The following is a 17,706-nucleotide window of genomic DNA, read 5'->3' as shown; positions in this document are numbered from 1 at the left end:
AAGTGAAAAATTTGAACATCTTGGAATTTTCCCGTCGGTTAGGGACCAAAAGCTATAATTTCACCAAATTTCAATTGTCTACCTCGTCTCGCAGGTTGTGCCGCCATCTTGATTTGGGGGGATGGGGGATAAAAATGAGGAAATTCCCGAAAATTTTTAAGCCCACGAAACCTATAGGTTATCGTTTTGGATATGCTATACGACTGTGTTCTTATGCTGAGCCCAAAATTTGAGCCCCCCAGCGTGCCCCCTTCAGCGAATTTTGAGAATTTGCGATTTTTCTAGGGATCCTGGGGTCATCAGTTTCCCTCGTACCAAGTTTCAAATTTCTGAGATTTCTGGAAGTGCCTCATTAATTCACGTCTTTTTTCATTTTTAAATATTTATATATACATCGCTCCAGCCCGACTTGCTTTTATATATATAGATAGATGACGGATAAGCATGAGCACGTTGAAAAGTGCAGACTTCCTCTTCGAGATTCATATCTCCTAAACGGTTTATGATATTAAGAAACGGTTTGCGCAATCAGACGCCTCATTTATCGCTCTACATGTTTGTTTCTAAACCATTTCCCCATATCTCCCATATTAAGGGGGTAAATTGAGTTCAAAGTTTGAATAGGGTGAAATTTGGGTGCATTTTTAACATTTTACATTACATTTTGCCTACTTATGTATAAGCTAGAATCATGAAATTTGGTACACATATGTCCCTTAACCGTGCCAATGTGCGCACACAACGTGATGATCCTATCATTCTTATAAGTGTGTCAAACAATAAAATATACTTGTAAAAATCACCAAATTTACGAACAATTCAGAAATACGGCCAAATTTAACGTATAAGGGAGAGAGATACGACAAAATGTCACAGGACCAAAGTTGTAGATCACTCCGAATTGAAGGGACATTTTGCCATCCGTTTTGTGATACGACTTACCGTTTAGCCAAAAAATAGCTCAAAAGGAATGTCTGCACAGTCATAAAAATTGCCTCAATATTTCGATATCTTTGGGGGTAAAAAGTGAAAAATTTGAACATCTTGGAATTTTCCCGTCGGTTAGGGACCAAAAGCTATAATTTCACCAAATTTCAATTGTCTACCTCGTCTCGCAGGTTGTGCCGCCATCTTGATTTGGGGGGATGGGGGATAAAAATGAGGAAATTCCCGAAAATTTTTAAGCCCACGAAACCTATAGGTTATCGTTTTGGATATACTATACGACTGTGTTCTTATGCTGAGCCCAAAATTTGAGCCCCCCCAGCGTGCCCCCTTCAGCGAATTTTGAGAATTTGCGATTTTTCTAGGGATCCTGGGGTCATCAGTTTCCCTCGTACCAAGTTTCAAATTTCTGAGATTTCTGGAAGTGCCTCATTAATTCACGTCTTTTTTCATTTTTAAATATTTATATATACATCGCTCCAGCCCGACTTGCTTTTATATATATAGATATATATATATATATAGATTACGTTATGTCACGCTAATAGGATATAGATATAAAAGCAAACAATTTATAATTTCCATACTGTCCTCAGGACATGGCCTTAAAATTACGATGAGAGTTTTAAAAAAGAAGACTTTCATTAAATTACGGCTGACACTGCTATTAAATAGTTTTCATCCAGGACGGTGATGCCATCTCTCAGGCCGGGAGATTTGTGGTGGTGATGGAGATGTGTAGGGAAGGTGAGGAGTTTGGCAACCGTAGCTTATGTTAGGAACTGTCCCGGTGTTGGTCTAGTGCAGGAAAATGGAGGATCAGGGAAAACAATTCTCATGGCAGCGGACAATGGGGACCAGCCCTCTCCGCCTCCCGAATGCAGAGGTGTAGAGCTACGTTAGAGCCGTGGCAACCCATTCTCTGCTCGGTTGGTCGGTAGAGTGCAGAGGTCTCGAACAACGGACCAGCCGTGCCCTTGTAGGCTGAAGCCTACTCTGCAACCGTCGACCTCAAATTGAGTTGAACACGTTATATTTTAATAAGAAAGAAAGAAATGTTTGGAAAATGAAGGCCTAATATAGCACACCGACAGACACAGAGTTGCCACATCTCTCTTAGAGAAAACAAGATGTATCGGGAAGTTGGCTGTGCGGTTAGGAGCGCGCAGCTGTGAGCTTGCATCCGGGAGATAGTGGGTTCCAATCCCACTGTCGGCAGCCCTGAAGATGGTTTTCCGTGGTTTCCAATTTTCACACGAGGCAAATGATGGGGCTGTACCTTAATTAAGGCCACGGCCGCTTCCTTCCCATTTCTAGGCCTTTCCTATCCCATCGTCGCCATAGGACCTATCTGTGGCGGTGCGACGTAAAGCAAAAATAGCAACAACAACAAAAAAACATGATGTACGTACCATTTCTGCACTACGTGCTTTGCTTAAATGCATATCTTCATTTGCTCAATTGCTGCGGTCATTTTTCAAAGGTTAAGAATCGTAGAATTATTAGTCGCTATAGCCTACACTGGCTCCCTGCAGTGGTGGCGCTTGAAATCAAGAGTGATGACCCAAGACCTTCTACTCGTTCTGGTCGTACCTAGGATCTCCTTCCGACAACTTCAAGCATGTAGCTTATATTTGCAATCAAGTCTGCTTCTGCTCGTAGTACATGTCCAAAGAACCGCAGTCGACTTTTTCACATTATCTCCTGGATCGGCGCAAAGCTTTGGAAACACGATCCAATCAAGAGTCTAGCGATCACAGCATCTCTGTCTCCATGGCGCTTAGTCGGCTTTGTGTCCCCTTTGTAGCAGGCCAGCATTCCGATCAATCAAGCTGGTTGTCAGAGAGGCTGGGGCCATGTAGCTATGAGGTAGCATTCGGGCGATGCTGGGTTCGAACCCCATTGCCGGTAGCCTTGAAGATGGCTTTAAAGGGTTTTCCATTTCCATACAAGTTAAATTGTAGAGCTGCACCTTAATTAAGCCCACGGTCCTTCCTTCCGTATCCTAGACCTGTCCGATCTTATCGTAGCTATACAACTACTTTTCTTTTCCAATTTACTTTACGTCGCTTCTACAGAGATAGCTCTTATGGCTACGATGCGATAGGAAAGGGCTACAAGTAGCCGTGGCCTTGAAGTATAACCCCAACATTTGCCTGGTGTGAAAATGAGAAACCACGAGAATCATCTTCAGGGCTACCGGCAGTGTGGTTCGAAACCACTATCTCCAGAATGCAAGCTCACAGCTCGGTACGGTGTAAAACCAGCCGCAAAAAGAACGCTTCTTTTGAACAGAACGAACGATGAATCTTTACATCTTCGATGTCAGTGATCCGACGATAGTTAGTGCTGTATATTCCTTCGTCTCTTCATCAAAACAGCATTAACCCTCGCGTTTATTTCTGCTCTACGTGGTCATCGTCGTTCATTGTAAAGCTGATATTTAGCATCAATTGCAGCTGTCTTCGTCATCAGCTTGATATATTTTTGGTTTCATTATTCTTCCCGAAACTCTTGAGCTGGCGACGATGACAAAGAATAGCGATTAAGTCCTATCTGATAGTGCTCCGAAGTCGGTAGGAAAAGGCGAATGATACATAAATAGCTCAGCTGCAATGGAGGAACACTCTGTTATTGAAATCACGTACTCTACAATTTTCTGACGAGCTTCAACTCTCATAAAACAGATTTTAAGCTCTGTAACACAGTTATATCAGCGTTCCGTTGAAACTCACTTACTTGCGGTACAACGCACTTGTCACTGTAAAACTGTTCTCCTTCCGTCTTGTCTGTACTTTATCGTAAATACAGGTGTAAATCTTTGCAAAAATTATGTTACGATGTGACAGTCTGCCGTGTATTAGTTTGTTTCATTCTGTTTAACGTTGTTTTTACTCGTAATAATAATAATAATAATAATAATAATAATAATAATAATAATAATAGTTTTACGGCCCACTAACAACTTTTACTAGTTTTGGAGATGCCGATGTGCCAGAGGTTTGTCCCTCAGGAGGTCTTTCACGTGCCAGTAAATATATCGACACGGGTCTGACGTATCTGAGCACCTTCAAATACCACCAAACTGAGTCACGGTCGAACCTACCAGCGCCGTAACCGCCTGAGCCACTCAGCCCGGCTTTTTATATTCATAACGGCCATTGACGTTAATAAAAATTTTCTTTTCATTATTGATATTTGGTACAGGAGTAGATAGTTAATGTTTAATGAATACTGTTGACAAATCTCTAATTGGTGGAAAAGAGGTGATGTATGTAACGATCTCCACTACAGTACTTATATGCACTTTATCCTACCTTCGCCTGTCGTATTTTCTTCGACCGCTACGCCGCCATTGTCTGTCTATACTGCTGCGTCCGCCTGCTGCTCACCGGCTCTCTTTAACATGTGACCGTGACGTCATCTCCTTCTGAAGTTGCGACACTCGCCGCCTATCGCCATGCGTGCTGTACATCTCTGCGGACACGTGATTGTATCGTAGCGTTTCTCGAACATGCTGGCGTTTATTCTTGCAAACTTCTAGATTTTTCCTTGCTCCTTTATCTTCATGGGCTCCACCCCTCACAAATTGAGTCTGTTCTTGCATCGGAGTGGTGGAGCACCGTACATCTGCATTACACCTGCTGTTTCTTTGGTGAGCAAGAACTATGAACTCATTACTTCATATTTATTAGGTAATCTGGCCTCTACTTGTCTTTACTCTTGCCAGCTTACACCAGTGTTGATATTATGCTAACAGACTCCACTCTTCTCTCTGTTAAATACGGATTATACCCAGGACCATGAGAACTGTTATCTGCACATTCACACGGCCTTTTTGAAGTGAATTACTAGACCACGCATATGAGACTTTTATAACAGAATACCCCGGCGAAGGGAATCTTTTCCCACTGTTCATCCTTGTTTCCATTTCCCTGTTCTCTGCCGTATTTTTTATCCTTACCTTACTTTGGAGTTCTTTTGATTTCACGTTATTGTACTTTTAATGTTTCTGGTTCTTATTCTCTTCTTGGAGCATATATATTCTTCAAACATTGTAAATGTGGCATATTTTCGCTCGCTTCTCGAGCTTATCTTGCTATTCCTAGGCAATATTCTTTGGGTGTCTTGTATGTTATCACAGATGTAAAATTGTTCCACTTGTTCATTGTTAATATATAATATTTATTGGCTTGTTTATATATTAGGGACTGCCTGGCCGAGGCGGTAAAGGCGTGCTCGGTCCGCCCGGAAGGACGTGGATTCGAATCCCCGTCAGGAAGTCGTAATATTTAAGAAACGAGATTTCCACTTCCGGAGATGCATATGGCCCAGAGGTTCACTTAGCCTACACCAAAAATGAGTACCAGGTTAATTCCTGGGGGCAAAGGCGGCCGGGCGTAGAGCTAACCACTCTACCCCATCCCGTGCCGAGGTTAACAATGGTGGAAGCCCTTACCTTCCACTCCTCCAAGGGCCTTCATGGCCTGTACGGAGGTGACTTTGCTTTTGCTTTTTGTCTCTTTATATATTATTTTCTTTCTCTTGCCCTTTTCACTCCTTCTGTGTGGTTCTTATTAACTTGCTGCGCGCTTCCTTGCTATGGACTCTGCGTTTCTATATTATCACAATTTATATATTTGCCTAATTGCTAGCCATCCGGCTTGTGTTGATTACTGACGTGCTGTACATTCTTATATGTCGCTGACCCTTTTAATATTTGTTATATTTATACTATATCTCGGCCCATAGCATGTCGTAAAATGAGTATTAAGGATTTCATTATGCTGATGCCTCATTCAGTGGTTGTTTTATTCCATACACCGAAACATCTCACTGTTGTGACGATGTCTTCTCACTCGTATGATAATATTGTACTAGCAGTTTCCCGCTGGCTCCGGCTGCAGTGTACAAAGTATGGTGTTGTTCGTTACTATCCTCGCGGATTATTAGCAAAGTTTCGAGTTATTAATGAAATAAAGCACATGATCTGGTGTGGTACAATACATCACACAAAGGAATTGAATTAAACGTTCCTTGGAACAACACTACGCACCGAACTGTTAAGTCCTTCAAAGATCGTCATGGAGACAAATGTACTCATAACGTTGCTCAGAATCTACCACTTTAAGTAGTTATTACCTCAAAAGAACGTGCTTGATCCACTGAGTGTTTTTAGACCAAATAAAATACTGCGTACATCAATTAGAACGAAAGATATGATTGCTTTAATGAGAAAAATGTTGAAAAAATGAGACGTCAAATTGAATGTGCACTCATAACTTTCCTCAGAAACAACCTATTTGAATAGTTAAGAGCTGAAATTAAAGAGCTTGATCCACTGAGTGTTCTTAGGCCAAAACGAACCCCGTACCTCAATTAGAACCAAAGATATGATTGCTTTAAAGAGACAAAAAATTGAAAAAGTCAAATAATTTGATGAAGGCGGAAGTTAACTGATTTATAGTACCTGATGACAAATCTGCGTATGAATACGTTTCAGTTTAAAAAAATGAAGGAAATCGACCGGATAGAATGGCCGCACTGACTGAGTTTAGTTTTAATCATTTTTTAATATATTAATAAGATTGACAACACTCGCCTATTTGTTAATTTCAAAATAACATCTAACGTATTATTAGCAACAATTTGTAGGGGGTCAACAATGGAAAAATTAATAATATCAAGGTAACGATTTAAATATTTTTTATATACAAAGTTACCTGTAAAATTAAATACTTTATGATTTGTGAAACAATCAACTGTCTATGTTACTTAATGGCGATATAAGCTATTAAAAGTCTCCGTAAATCGTGATATGATGATCGTGATGATCGATGTCTTCGATTAAATGTGTGAGAAGTCAAATATACTGCTGTGGTAACTTCCTAGAGAAAGATCGTATCCTGCCACGTGTGCTCACAATGTACTCGATTATTTTTCCCTTCGATGACGCACAATTAAAATAATAATACCAGATTTTAGAATAAACACCAATGATGCAGTATCCTACCAGAGATCTTTATCAGCAATAGATAGTGAAGAAGATGTTCATTACGCTACACAAATTCTAAATTCTTTACATCTTTCCGGCTCGCCACCATACAAGCTGATTATCGTGGGAGTGTCTATTATATTGTTAAGTAATCTACACCCGCCAAAGTTATGCAATGCGACGCGACTAGTACTGAAAATCTTGAAAAACTGTTCGACTGAAACTACTAATTTAACCGGCCGTTACACAGCAGAAGCGGTCTTAATATCGACAATATCTCTGATTTCAAACGAGTCCAATTCCCGGTAAGAGTCTGCTTTGGCGTAACAATAAACAAAACACTTAGCGTGGCTGAAGTTGATCTCAGTGGAGAATGTTTTTCTCGTGCATAGCTTTACGTATCCCTCTCGCCTGTTACATCAGCACAAAATCTTTTCGTGTCATTTACTAGAGGGTAAACAACTTTTTTTTTTTTTTTTTTTTTTTTTTGCTAGTGGCTTTACGTCGCACCGACACAGATAGGTCTTATGGCGACGAAGGGATGGGAAAGGCCTAGGAGTTGGAAGGAAGCGGCCGTGGCCTTAATTAAGGTACAGCCCCAGCATTTGCCTGGTGTGAAAATGGGAAACCACGGAAAACCATCTTCAGGGCTGCCGATAGTGGGATTCGAACCTACTATCTCCCGGATGCAAGCTCACAACCGCGCGCCTCTACGCGCACGGCCAACTCGCCCGGTAGTAAACAACTAATGTCGTCCTCGGCTAAAAGTAACCTATCGCCTTAAATTCATAAGTGCTCCCGTGCGAAGCTGGGGCAGGTGCTAGTTTTACATAAAAACATTTGCGAACTCTTCCGTCATCATAAAATTCTGCAAATGCTGCGAAATGATGTATAAATAAAAATTATTATTATTAATAATAATAATAATAATAATAATAATAATAATAATGCGATTTGCTTTACGTCCCACTAACTATTCTTTTACGGTTTACGGAGACGCCGAGGTGCCGGAATTTTGCCCCGCAGGAGTTCTTTTACGTGCCAGTAAATCTACCGACACGAGGCTGACGTATTTGAGCACCTTCAAATACCACGGGACTGAGCCAGGATCGAACCTGCCAAGTTGAGGTCAGAAGGCCAGCGCCTCAACCGTCTGAGCCACTCAGCCCGGCTTGTATTATTATTATTATTATTATTATTATTATTATTATTATTATTATTATTATTATTATTATTATTATTATTGGTGGTGGTTCTGTTGTTGGTCACAAAGACCGTAGCCAACAAACGTAGAGAAAGATCCTACAATAACAAAACCACAGAGCAACGTTGGTTGCTTGCATTTTCCTTCCAATCATATCTTCTTATTGATTTTCAATTGTTATTTATGAAAGGAAATATCAATCCTCATATTTTTTCCTACTAATTGTACAAAAATATTATCCTTTGTGATAGATTCTATTCCAAAATTATAATACTTATTTCAGTCGCCTGGTTGTAACGCAATATTATACCAATTCTCTCACCGTCGAGGTGCACGTAATGAAATTCTTGGCGTGTTTGTAAAACACGATGGTGCCTTCTGACGCGACAAACTGCTGGCAAGGTCAGCTTCAACTGATAAGTCTCAGGATAGATGCAATGTCTAGAAACGAGCTCGATAGCTGCAGTCGCTTAAGTGGGGCCAGTATCCAGTAATCGGGAGATAGTAGGTTCGAGCCCCACTGTCGGCAGTCCTGAAGATGGTTTTCCGTGGTTTCCCATTTTCACACAAGGCAAATACCGGGGCTGTACCTTAATTAAGGCCACGGCCGCTTCCTTCCACTTCCTAGGCCTTTCCTCTCCCATCGTCGCCATAAGACATATCTGTGTCGGTGCGACGTAAAGCAAGTAGCAATGTCTAGATGACAAGCAACGAAAGTCTCTTCAGATCACTAACACGTCATCATAATTCTACTCCAAGTATTCCGGAAACAAATTATAAACGAAACAAAACAATGAAAAATATAAATAAAACGTACAAAAACCAGAAACGAAATACGACTTGAAAAGAGACAACAGATAAAAGCGAAATACAATATATAACAAAACAGTGGAAAGAGGAAATGAAAAAGATTCCAAAAGGAAAACAAAACAAAATAGTGAACTGAAACTAAACAAAACGGAAAACAAGGAAGCAAGAAATAAAATGAAAAACAAAGCACAAATCTCTACAATACAAAACTAACAAACAAAACGAAATTTAAAAACATGAACACGACAGATACAAACAAAACTGCACAAAATATAAATTTAAGAGAAACCCAAATAAACCGAGAGATTTTAAGAAAATCAAGTAGGTAAAACGTTATCGTGATTACAGTCTCCCTCGGAACCTCCGGTTTATATACATTGCCTAATAAAAAAGTTGAAGCACCCACAAAGAGAGAAGGAAACGATATGAGACTTCACGGGTTGAGAGGGTGTGTGATGTTATTTCAGCCATTACACAATCGAGTAAAATTGACGAAGAACTTGGCGGTACGAGCCCACGTATCAGTATGACGTTGCACCTCCTCTGGCCTGGATGCATTCACTGATTCTGTTGGGAAGGGTGTCATAAAGCCGTTCTATCCTCTGAAGACAGTGGGAAAAATGAGGAGCATGCTGACAGTAATAAAAAAAAGGAAGTAAATTTGGATAGGGCATATCTAAGACATAATACTTTACTACGAGTAGCAATGGGAGGGATGATAAAAGGAAAACGTGGGGAAAAAATGAAATGTAATGGCTTATGGCTTTTAGTGCCGGGAGTGTCCGAGGACAAGTTGGGCTCGCCAGATGCAGGTCTTTTGACTTGACTCCCGTAGGCAATCTGCGCGTCGTGATGAGGATGAAATGATGATGAAGACGACATATACATCCAGCCTCCCGTGTCAGCGAAATTAACCATTAATGGTTAAAATTCCCGACCCGACCCCTGTGACCAAAGGCTAGCACGCAAACCATTTAGCAATGGAGTCGGACGGAAAACGAGGAAGGGTAAGGAGACGATATCAGTTATTAGACAGCATTAGAAAAAGAAAGGAAAATTATGCAGAAGTGAAGAAATGGGCACAAGATCGAGAGATATGGGGGTCACAGCCATGATTGAACCTACCGGATGACAGAACAATCTATAATGATGATGATGATGATGATGATGATGTAGCGTGCTGACCCACAACTCTTTTATCTAGTCCTTGATATCCTCAATACTGGCACTGGGACAGAGTTGACGTCCGAACTGGTCCCATACATGTTCTATCGGAGACTGATCTAGAGATCTTGCTGGCCACGATAGTGTCTCAACATTACGCAGACAGTTCACAGAGACACGTGCAATTTGTGGGCGAGCACTGTCCTGTTAAAAAATGGCACCAGGGTACTGTCGCATGACAGGTAACACATGATGACGCAGGATGTCCGTGACGTACCGTTGCGTCGTCAGCGTTTCGCCAATCACTACCAGCCATGACCTGAAGTCATACCCGATTGCTCTCCACACCATGACGCAAGGCGTATTACCGCTGTGCCTCTCCAAACCATTGAAAGAATGGGAGTTCTCCCCCAGACGATGATCTTCCGGGCTAGTGCAGAACCGCGATACATCGCTGAACACAATGCGACACCATCCATCAGCAGTACATTCTTCCCGGTCACGGCACCACTCAAAACGTAGCCGTTTGTGTTGTGGTGTTAACGGCAGCCTACGCATGGAACGGTAATTCGCTAGTCCGGCTGCTGCTAGTCTCCGACTAATGCTGCGGGATGACACAGAATGTTGCAGGGAGTCCATTACTTGTTCTCTCTCTCTTTTTTTTTTTTTTTTTTTTTTTTTTTGCTATTGGCTTCACGTCTCATCGACACAGATATGCCTTATGGCGACGATGGGACAGGAAAGGGCTAGGACTGGGAAGAAAGCGGCCCTGGCCTTAATTAAGGTACAGCCCCAGCATTTGCCTGGTGTGAAAATGAGAAATCACGGAAAACCATCTTCAGGGCAGCCGACAGTGGGGTTCGAACCTACTATCTCCCGAATACTGGATACTGGCCGCACTTAAGCGACTGCAGCTATCGATCTCGGTTTACTTGTTACGGGGTGCTTGCTGTACAATACGCCATCCTCCTTTGCGGTGGTCAGACGTGGTCGACCGGAACCTTGACGACGAGTATGCCTGCCATTTTTTAAAAATTATATTTGTTGGTGGCGTCTACCTCTGCAGATCTTTTGCCACTACTTTCACCATATGATAAGAGCCTGCGTGTAATTGCGGAAGTGTAGAGTGTTGAATGTGAAGAAAGGAACGTTAAGGACGACACAAACACCCATTCCCCAGGTCAGGGATATTAATAATTTACAATTAAAAACCCCTGACCCGGCCAGGAATCGAAGTCGGGGCCACCGGGTGACAGGCGGACGCGTTGCCCCTTACACCGTGGAGCCGGACATGCATGCCATTACGTTCCCATGCAGTCCAACATCGGGCCAGTGTCACATCCGAATACCCCACAAATCTGGATATTACATTATTTGACTACCCGTCCAAATGAAGACCCACAATGGGGTGCTTTTGAAACTCTGTCAGGTGCTGATAACGCTGTCTCATAAGAGTACGCGGCACCTCCACGTCTTTCATAGTGATCCCTTAACATCTGATGCTGTTCACGCCCCTTATATATCCCATCAGGTCGGATAACTATCTACACTGTACACGAACAACACTTTTTTTTATTTCGTGTGGCTATTTCTAGCCGAGTGCAGCCCTTGTAATGCAGACCCTCCGATGAGGGTGGACGGCATCTGCCATGTGTAGGTAACTGAGTGTTATTGTGGTGGAGGATAGTGTTACGTGTGGTGTGTGAGTTGCAGGGATGTTGGGGACAGCACAAACACCCAGCCCCTAGGCCACTGGAATTAACCAATGAAGGTTAAAATCCCCGACCCGGCCGGGAATCGAACCCGGGACCTTCTAAACCGATGGCCAGTACGCTGACCATTCAGCCAACGAGTCGGTCACGAACCACACTAATGCACTCTGATGGCGGTTCTACCTGTCACAGAGACTCGCAACTCTAATTATTTACAAACCCCCGGATGGTGTGTAAATGTACGAAGTTACATTTGCATCCGACCATTTCTTCTGGGTGTTTCAATTTTGTTTATCAGGCGGTGTAGTATAGTACATTCTCCGAAGTTAGGTCTGAACGTTTCCAAACTAGACTCAATCCTAGATAGATACTACAATACAATAAAGGCTATCAGTCCCATTTGAAACAAATAGTGCGTATATTTTTCCATCATAACTCTAAATATTCCGAAAACAAACTATAAAGGAAACGAAGCCAGAAACAAAACAAATATACAGCAAAACAAAATATACTTTACAAATAAAATGTCGTAAAATTGCTATGGAAACTTAAGTAAATCCTCAGCCTCTGCTTTAGCATCAGTCGAGAGAATATTACTTCAATGAAGCAAGACTTTAAAATCCAACCAGGTAATGTCACTCCCAGCAATTTCAATAGTTCGTGACAGAGGATTTCGAGACTTCCTCCTGCTCGACAATTGACTTAAATTAGATCTTTAAACAAAGAGCGAGAAGTCTCTTGTATGAAATAATTTACGTTTCCATCAAGTTCGAGCACAAAAGAGCTCTTGATGGTTCAAATGACATAATGCTGGATAAGCCAGTTTTCCAGAGTTAAAGCGCCAAGCCGCGCCGCGGGGATCTTGTAGCTTTCAGACACACCTGATATTCTCATCTTCCTTCTCAGCAGACAAGACACTGTTATGCTTTACGCTGTGTAACTCAGAACTATGTTAATGGAGAGGGATGACAATTTCTAATTATCCCAGTAGATACAATTGTGTACTTTCAAGTGAAAAAGACTGTAATGACTACATTCCGTACACGTGGGTAACGAATGAAATATGTGGCGTTCCACATATAATGCAGAATTAAGAAAGCCAACTTGTAGTCTTATATGACCATTGACATCGTGAAGTAGCCACCGGACCTCCTGTTTTGCGTGGGATCCGAACCGCAGGGACGAGACTTTACATTTCGAAAGTCTCGCACCAGTTCGCTGCGATTCGTAACGCAGGTTTCTTAAAAAGCAACATGGCACTACAACCCTGATGGGCATTGGCCTACCAAGCGACCACTGCTCAGCCCGAAGGCCTGCACATTACTATGTGACTCATGGTCAGCGCGACGAATCCTCTCGGCCGTTATTCTTGAATGTCTAGACCGGAGCCGATAGTTCACCGATAGCTCCACAAATGGTCTTACGTAGGCTGAGTGGAACTCTAGCCAGCCTTCAGAACGAGGTAAAAATCCCTGATCTGTCCTGGAACCGAACCCGGGGCCTCCGGATAAAGTACAGGCTCGCTGCATCGCGGGGCCCGAATGAGTTTATTTAATTTCCATTAATTACTAGCTGATACGTAGTTCAGTAGCCTTATTCACTATTAGAATGAAAACATTTTTACGGAATTGTTAATTTTGAAAATAAAATTTAACCTAGTAAAATCACTAAATGAAATGAAATGAAATACCGTATGGCTTTTAGTGCCGGGAGTGACCGAAGACAAGTTCGGCTCGTCAGATGCAGACTGAACCCACGACCCCTGTGACCAAAGGCCAGCACGCTAACCATTTAGCCATGGAGCCGCACACTAACTGAGTACTACTACATTCATCATTCATTCACTAGCGAGTACAACGATTGTCTTCCGAGTGAATTTATGCTGCGAATTATGGATTATTCAGTAGCTAAGGAGACCAATTCTACAACTGCAAACTCTGCCGCAATGCTGGATCATCAAATAATATATTGAGTCTCATGGTTGTAGTCGATCATGTCGGTTATTTTTACTCCGATCTCTCTCGTCCTTTTCTACTATAACACTAGAGCACTCGAGCGGGTTTCCGCCGAGCGGAGAGTGCTTGAAACTACAGCTGCTCGCACAAGTATTCGTCCACGTACGTCATGTGAGGACAATGGTCAATAACACCAATATCATAAAGAAATTAATGATAAACAAATAATAGTATATTTCATTTGCTATCTGAACATCTGAGAACATAATGCATAGCACTGTAAGCACTGGCATTTAGAAAAAATAAAAAGCAATCGCACTGCTTGCAGAAAAGTCACGTTGCAAAAGTATTCGTCCACAGTACGAACTCGAGGAATGTACAGTCATTTTCTAAGAATCAGCAGCGCGTTGAACGTCCTTTGGAAGCAATCACGGCTTGAAGGCTTTTTGGCATAGATGTCACCAGTTTTTCAATCACTCACGGGCCTATTTTGTGCCATTCGTCCATGAAGTATTGCTTCAAAGTTTCCTTATTTATAATACGCTGCCTTCTCAGTTTATATTTTCATTCCGCCCATAAATGCTGTATGTGGTTTAACTCTGGGGACTGGAGTGGTGTCTGCATCACATGAGGTGTATTGTAGAGTAGTCATTTCCTAACAACACGACCAGTGTGCTTAGGGTCATGATCTTGCTGGGAGAAGTACCCACTATCAAGACCTAATTTTGCTACGCTGGGTGTTAAGTGTTGCTTTAAAATATTCAAATACAGCATCTTATCAGTCCGTATAGGTATTATATAGCAGTTACCTACCCCAGCCGCCGACATACATCACCAAACCATAATGGACCTTCTCCATATTTTACGGTTGGTTGCAGACTTTGATTTTCGAGCTCGGCGTTCTTCTTTCTCTATACACATCGCTTTCAAGAGCAATCATATAAACATAATTTGCTCTTCTCATCAAACAACACGTGTTTCCAAAACACCGGAGGCTTCCAATGTACTCTTTGGCGAATGCCAGCCTCTTCTTACACTTCACCTTACTCATCCAGGGGCTTGTTCTGTCTTTTACGGCCCTGCAAAACAGCTCTGTATCACATGTCGTACGGTTTTTGTGCTGATGTCCTTCCCAGTGAAGGTGTGTACATCTGTTAGAAGTACAGGTCCAGACACATGGGAATTTTGCTGGACGGTGCGTATAATGGTTCTCTCTTCTCGTGCTGTCAGCTTTTTTGGCCGCCCAGTTCTTGTTCTGTTGAGTACAATTACACTAGTCTTATATCGCTGAATGGTACTTGCGACTGTATTTATCGCGGTATTCCTGTTTTATCGCCAATTACTCTCTAATAATCATCAATTGGGTGTAGCTGGATACTTCGTTCGTGTTCAACAACAGTTCGTTTCCTTATCTTACACGTTGTACTCGGGGCATGCACTACATGTTCACTCACTGACATTGTCCGTATCACTGATTGGCCGAGCTTGGTGATGTGACTGACTTCCTCAATGCTGTGATCGTTATACAAGACAGTGCACAAGGTGGACGAATACTTTTGCGTTGCCATTTCCTAGCCCAACCACACTAATAAGTTTTTATTAAAGAGCATTGACCTGGAAGAGGGTGTATTCTGCAGTTATTATTGTAAATATAGATTACACATCCACTGCTTACTTCTTTCTTAACGTACGGTACCTTAAGTTTTGTAATGTTTCCTTGGTGTTCAATACATAAAAAGGGCAGACGGACGAATACTTATGCGAACGGCTGTATTTTGACCAGCGAGAAGGACAATCGCAGGGAACAACAAGCAATCATTTGAATTTTTATTAGAAAGCGATGAAATAATACCATAACATTTACTTTTGTCCTAATTTGTCTTTTTATTACTTATAATTTATACACGGAACCACCGTCGTATTACAGACACTGAATCAATGAAAATTTTTATCTTGTATATATTATTAAATATAATTATCCTTTTAAATAATATATTCGGATGAAATATATATGAATTACAACCCTGAACAACGAAATAAAATAGTAAATTGTGTTGCTTCTGTCTATTTAATTTAATTTCTTATATTTTGCTTGCCGTTGGAACTGTTTAAAGAATAATTTGACCGAACAAGTTGACCGTGTGGTTAGGGTCGCGCAGCTGTAAGCTAGTATTCGCGAGATAGTGGGTTCGAACCCCACTGCCGGCAGGCCTGAAGATGGATTCCCATTGTTTCCCTTTATCAGACCAGGCAAATGCTAGAGTTGTACCTTAATTAAGACCACGGCCGTTTTCTTCCCGCTCCTAGCACTTTCCTCTCCCATCATTGCCGTGTGATCTATCTGTGACGATGCGATGTAAAACAAATTGTAGAACAATAATAATAATAATAATAATAATAATAATAATAATAATAATAATAATAATAATATGCTTACACTAGGTAAGGTTCAAGGGCCTCCAAGATGTTTGATTCTCGAATGGACGTGAAACAGATGTCGTGAAAGTTCAGGCTCTATGCCCAATTTGATGAGTTTGTTTTTGATTTCCTCTCTGATATTTTCTCTAGTTTCTTCTCTTGTCTTTGAAAACGGATGTCGCTAAGACAAGGTTTTTCATTGTCCATTTATAATCAACCTAATGAGCATCTGCGCACTTTCTCATACCTTCGTAGGCTAAATATTCCATGTGATAATACGACGATAAAACTTTAGCAAAATAGGAAGTGCCTTCTGTAAATAGTGCAATCCCACATAGTTATATTAATGCATTAAATACCATACATTCAACGAGGCACTTGAACCTAAATGGCTAGCAATTTAAATGCCCTTGTAGCCCTTTACACAGCACTTTTTAAGTGCGAGATTGGGGTAGAATATCATCCCCATTTACTCTTCCATACTGTGCGCCAATATTTACTAGTTCTTGGGACATCTCACGAAAGACACTAACCCGACACGACATTAAAGGACATAAATCAGAAGTGCACATTTTTACACATTTCTGCATAAGCAATTTTCAGCATCTTGCGGTACAGTACTGTCCTCTGTGTTCTGTCGGCACATACCTTATAGACGTATGACCTCAATGGTAATGTTATTGAATTTACGTCCCCCTAACGTGTGACTTCAAATGCGGTAATGTAGGCGTATATGTCCATAAGAAGAACACTGCTTAGAGGACACATAGTCTACCTGCTTACCATCATGATTAATTGCCATAGAAACCTTATTATAATAGAGAAATAAAGAGACTAAGAAGGAAGTGCAGATTGGGAAGAAATAGACTTATAAATGGCTGTGGCAGTAAGGAGAAATTGAAGGAACTTACTAGAAAATTGAATCTAGCAATGATGGCAGCTAAGGATAACATGATGGCAAGCAAAATTGGCAGTCATACTAATTTTAGTGATAAATGGAAGGGTATGTATAGGTATTTTAAGGCAGAAACGGGTTCCAAGAAGGACATTCCAGGAATAATTAATGAACAAGGGGAGTGTGTATGTGAGGATCTTCAAAAGGCAGAAGTATTCAGTCAGCAGTATGTAAAGATTGTTTGTTACAAGGATAATGTCCAGATAGAGGAGAAGACTAATGCTAAAGAAGTATTAAAATTCACATATGATAACAATGACATTTACAATAAGATACAAAAGTTGAAAACTAGAAAAACGGCTGGAATTGATAAGATTTCTGGGGATATACTACAATGGGTTGGGATATAGTACCATATCTGAAGTACTTATTTGATTATTGTTTGCATGAAGGAGCTATACTAAATGAATGGCGAGTTGCTATAGTAGCCCCTGTGTATAAAGGAAAGGGTGTTAGACATAAAGCTGAAAATTACAGGCCAGTAATGTTATTGAATTTACGTCCCCCTAACGTGTGACTTCAAATGCGGTAATGTAGGCGTATATGTC

The sequence above is a fragment of the Anabrus simplex genome, chromosome 1 (genome assembly GCF_040414725.1).
Source record: "Anabrus simplex isolate iqAnaSimp1 chromosome 1, ASM4041472v1, whole genome shotgun sequence".
Taxonomy (NCBI): Eukaryota; Metazoa; Arthropoda; class Insecta; order Orthoptera; family Tettigoniidae; genus Anabrus; species Anabrus simplex.
The sequence above is the reverse complement of the archived record's forward strand: the minus strand, read 5'-3'. Positions refer to the sequence as shown.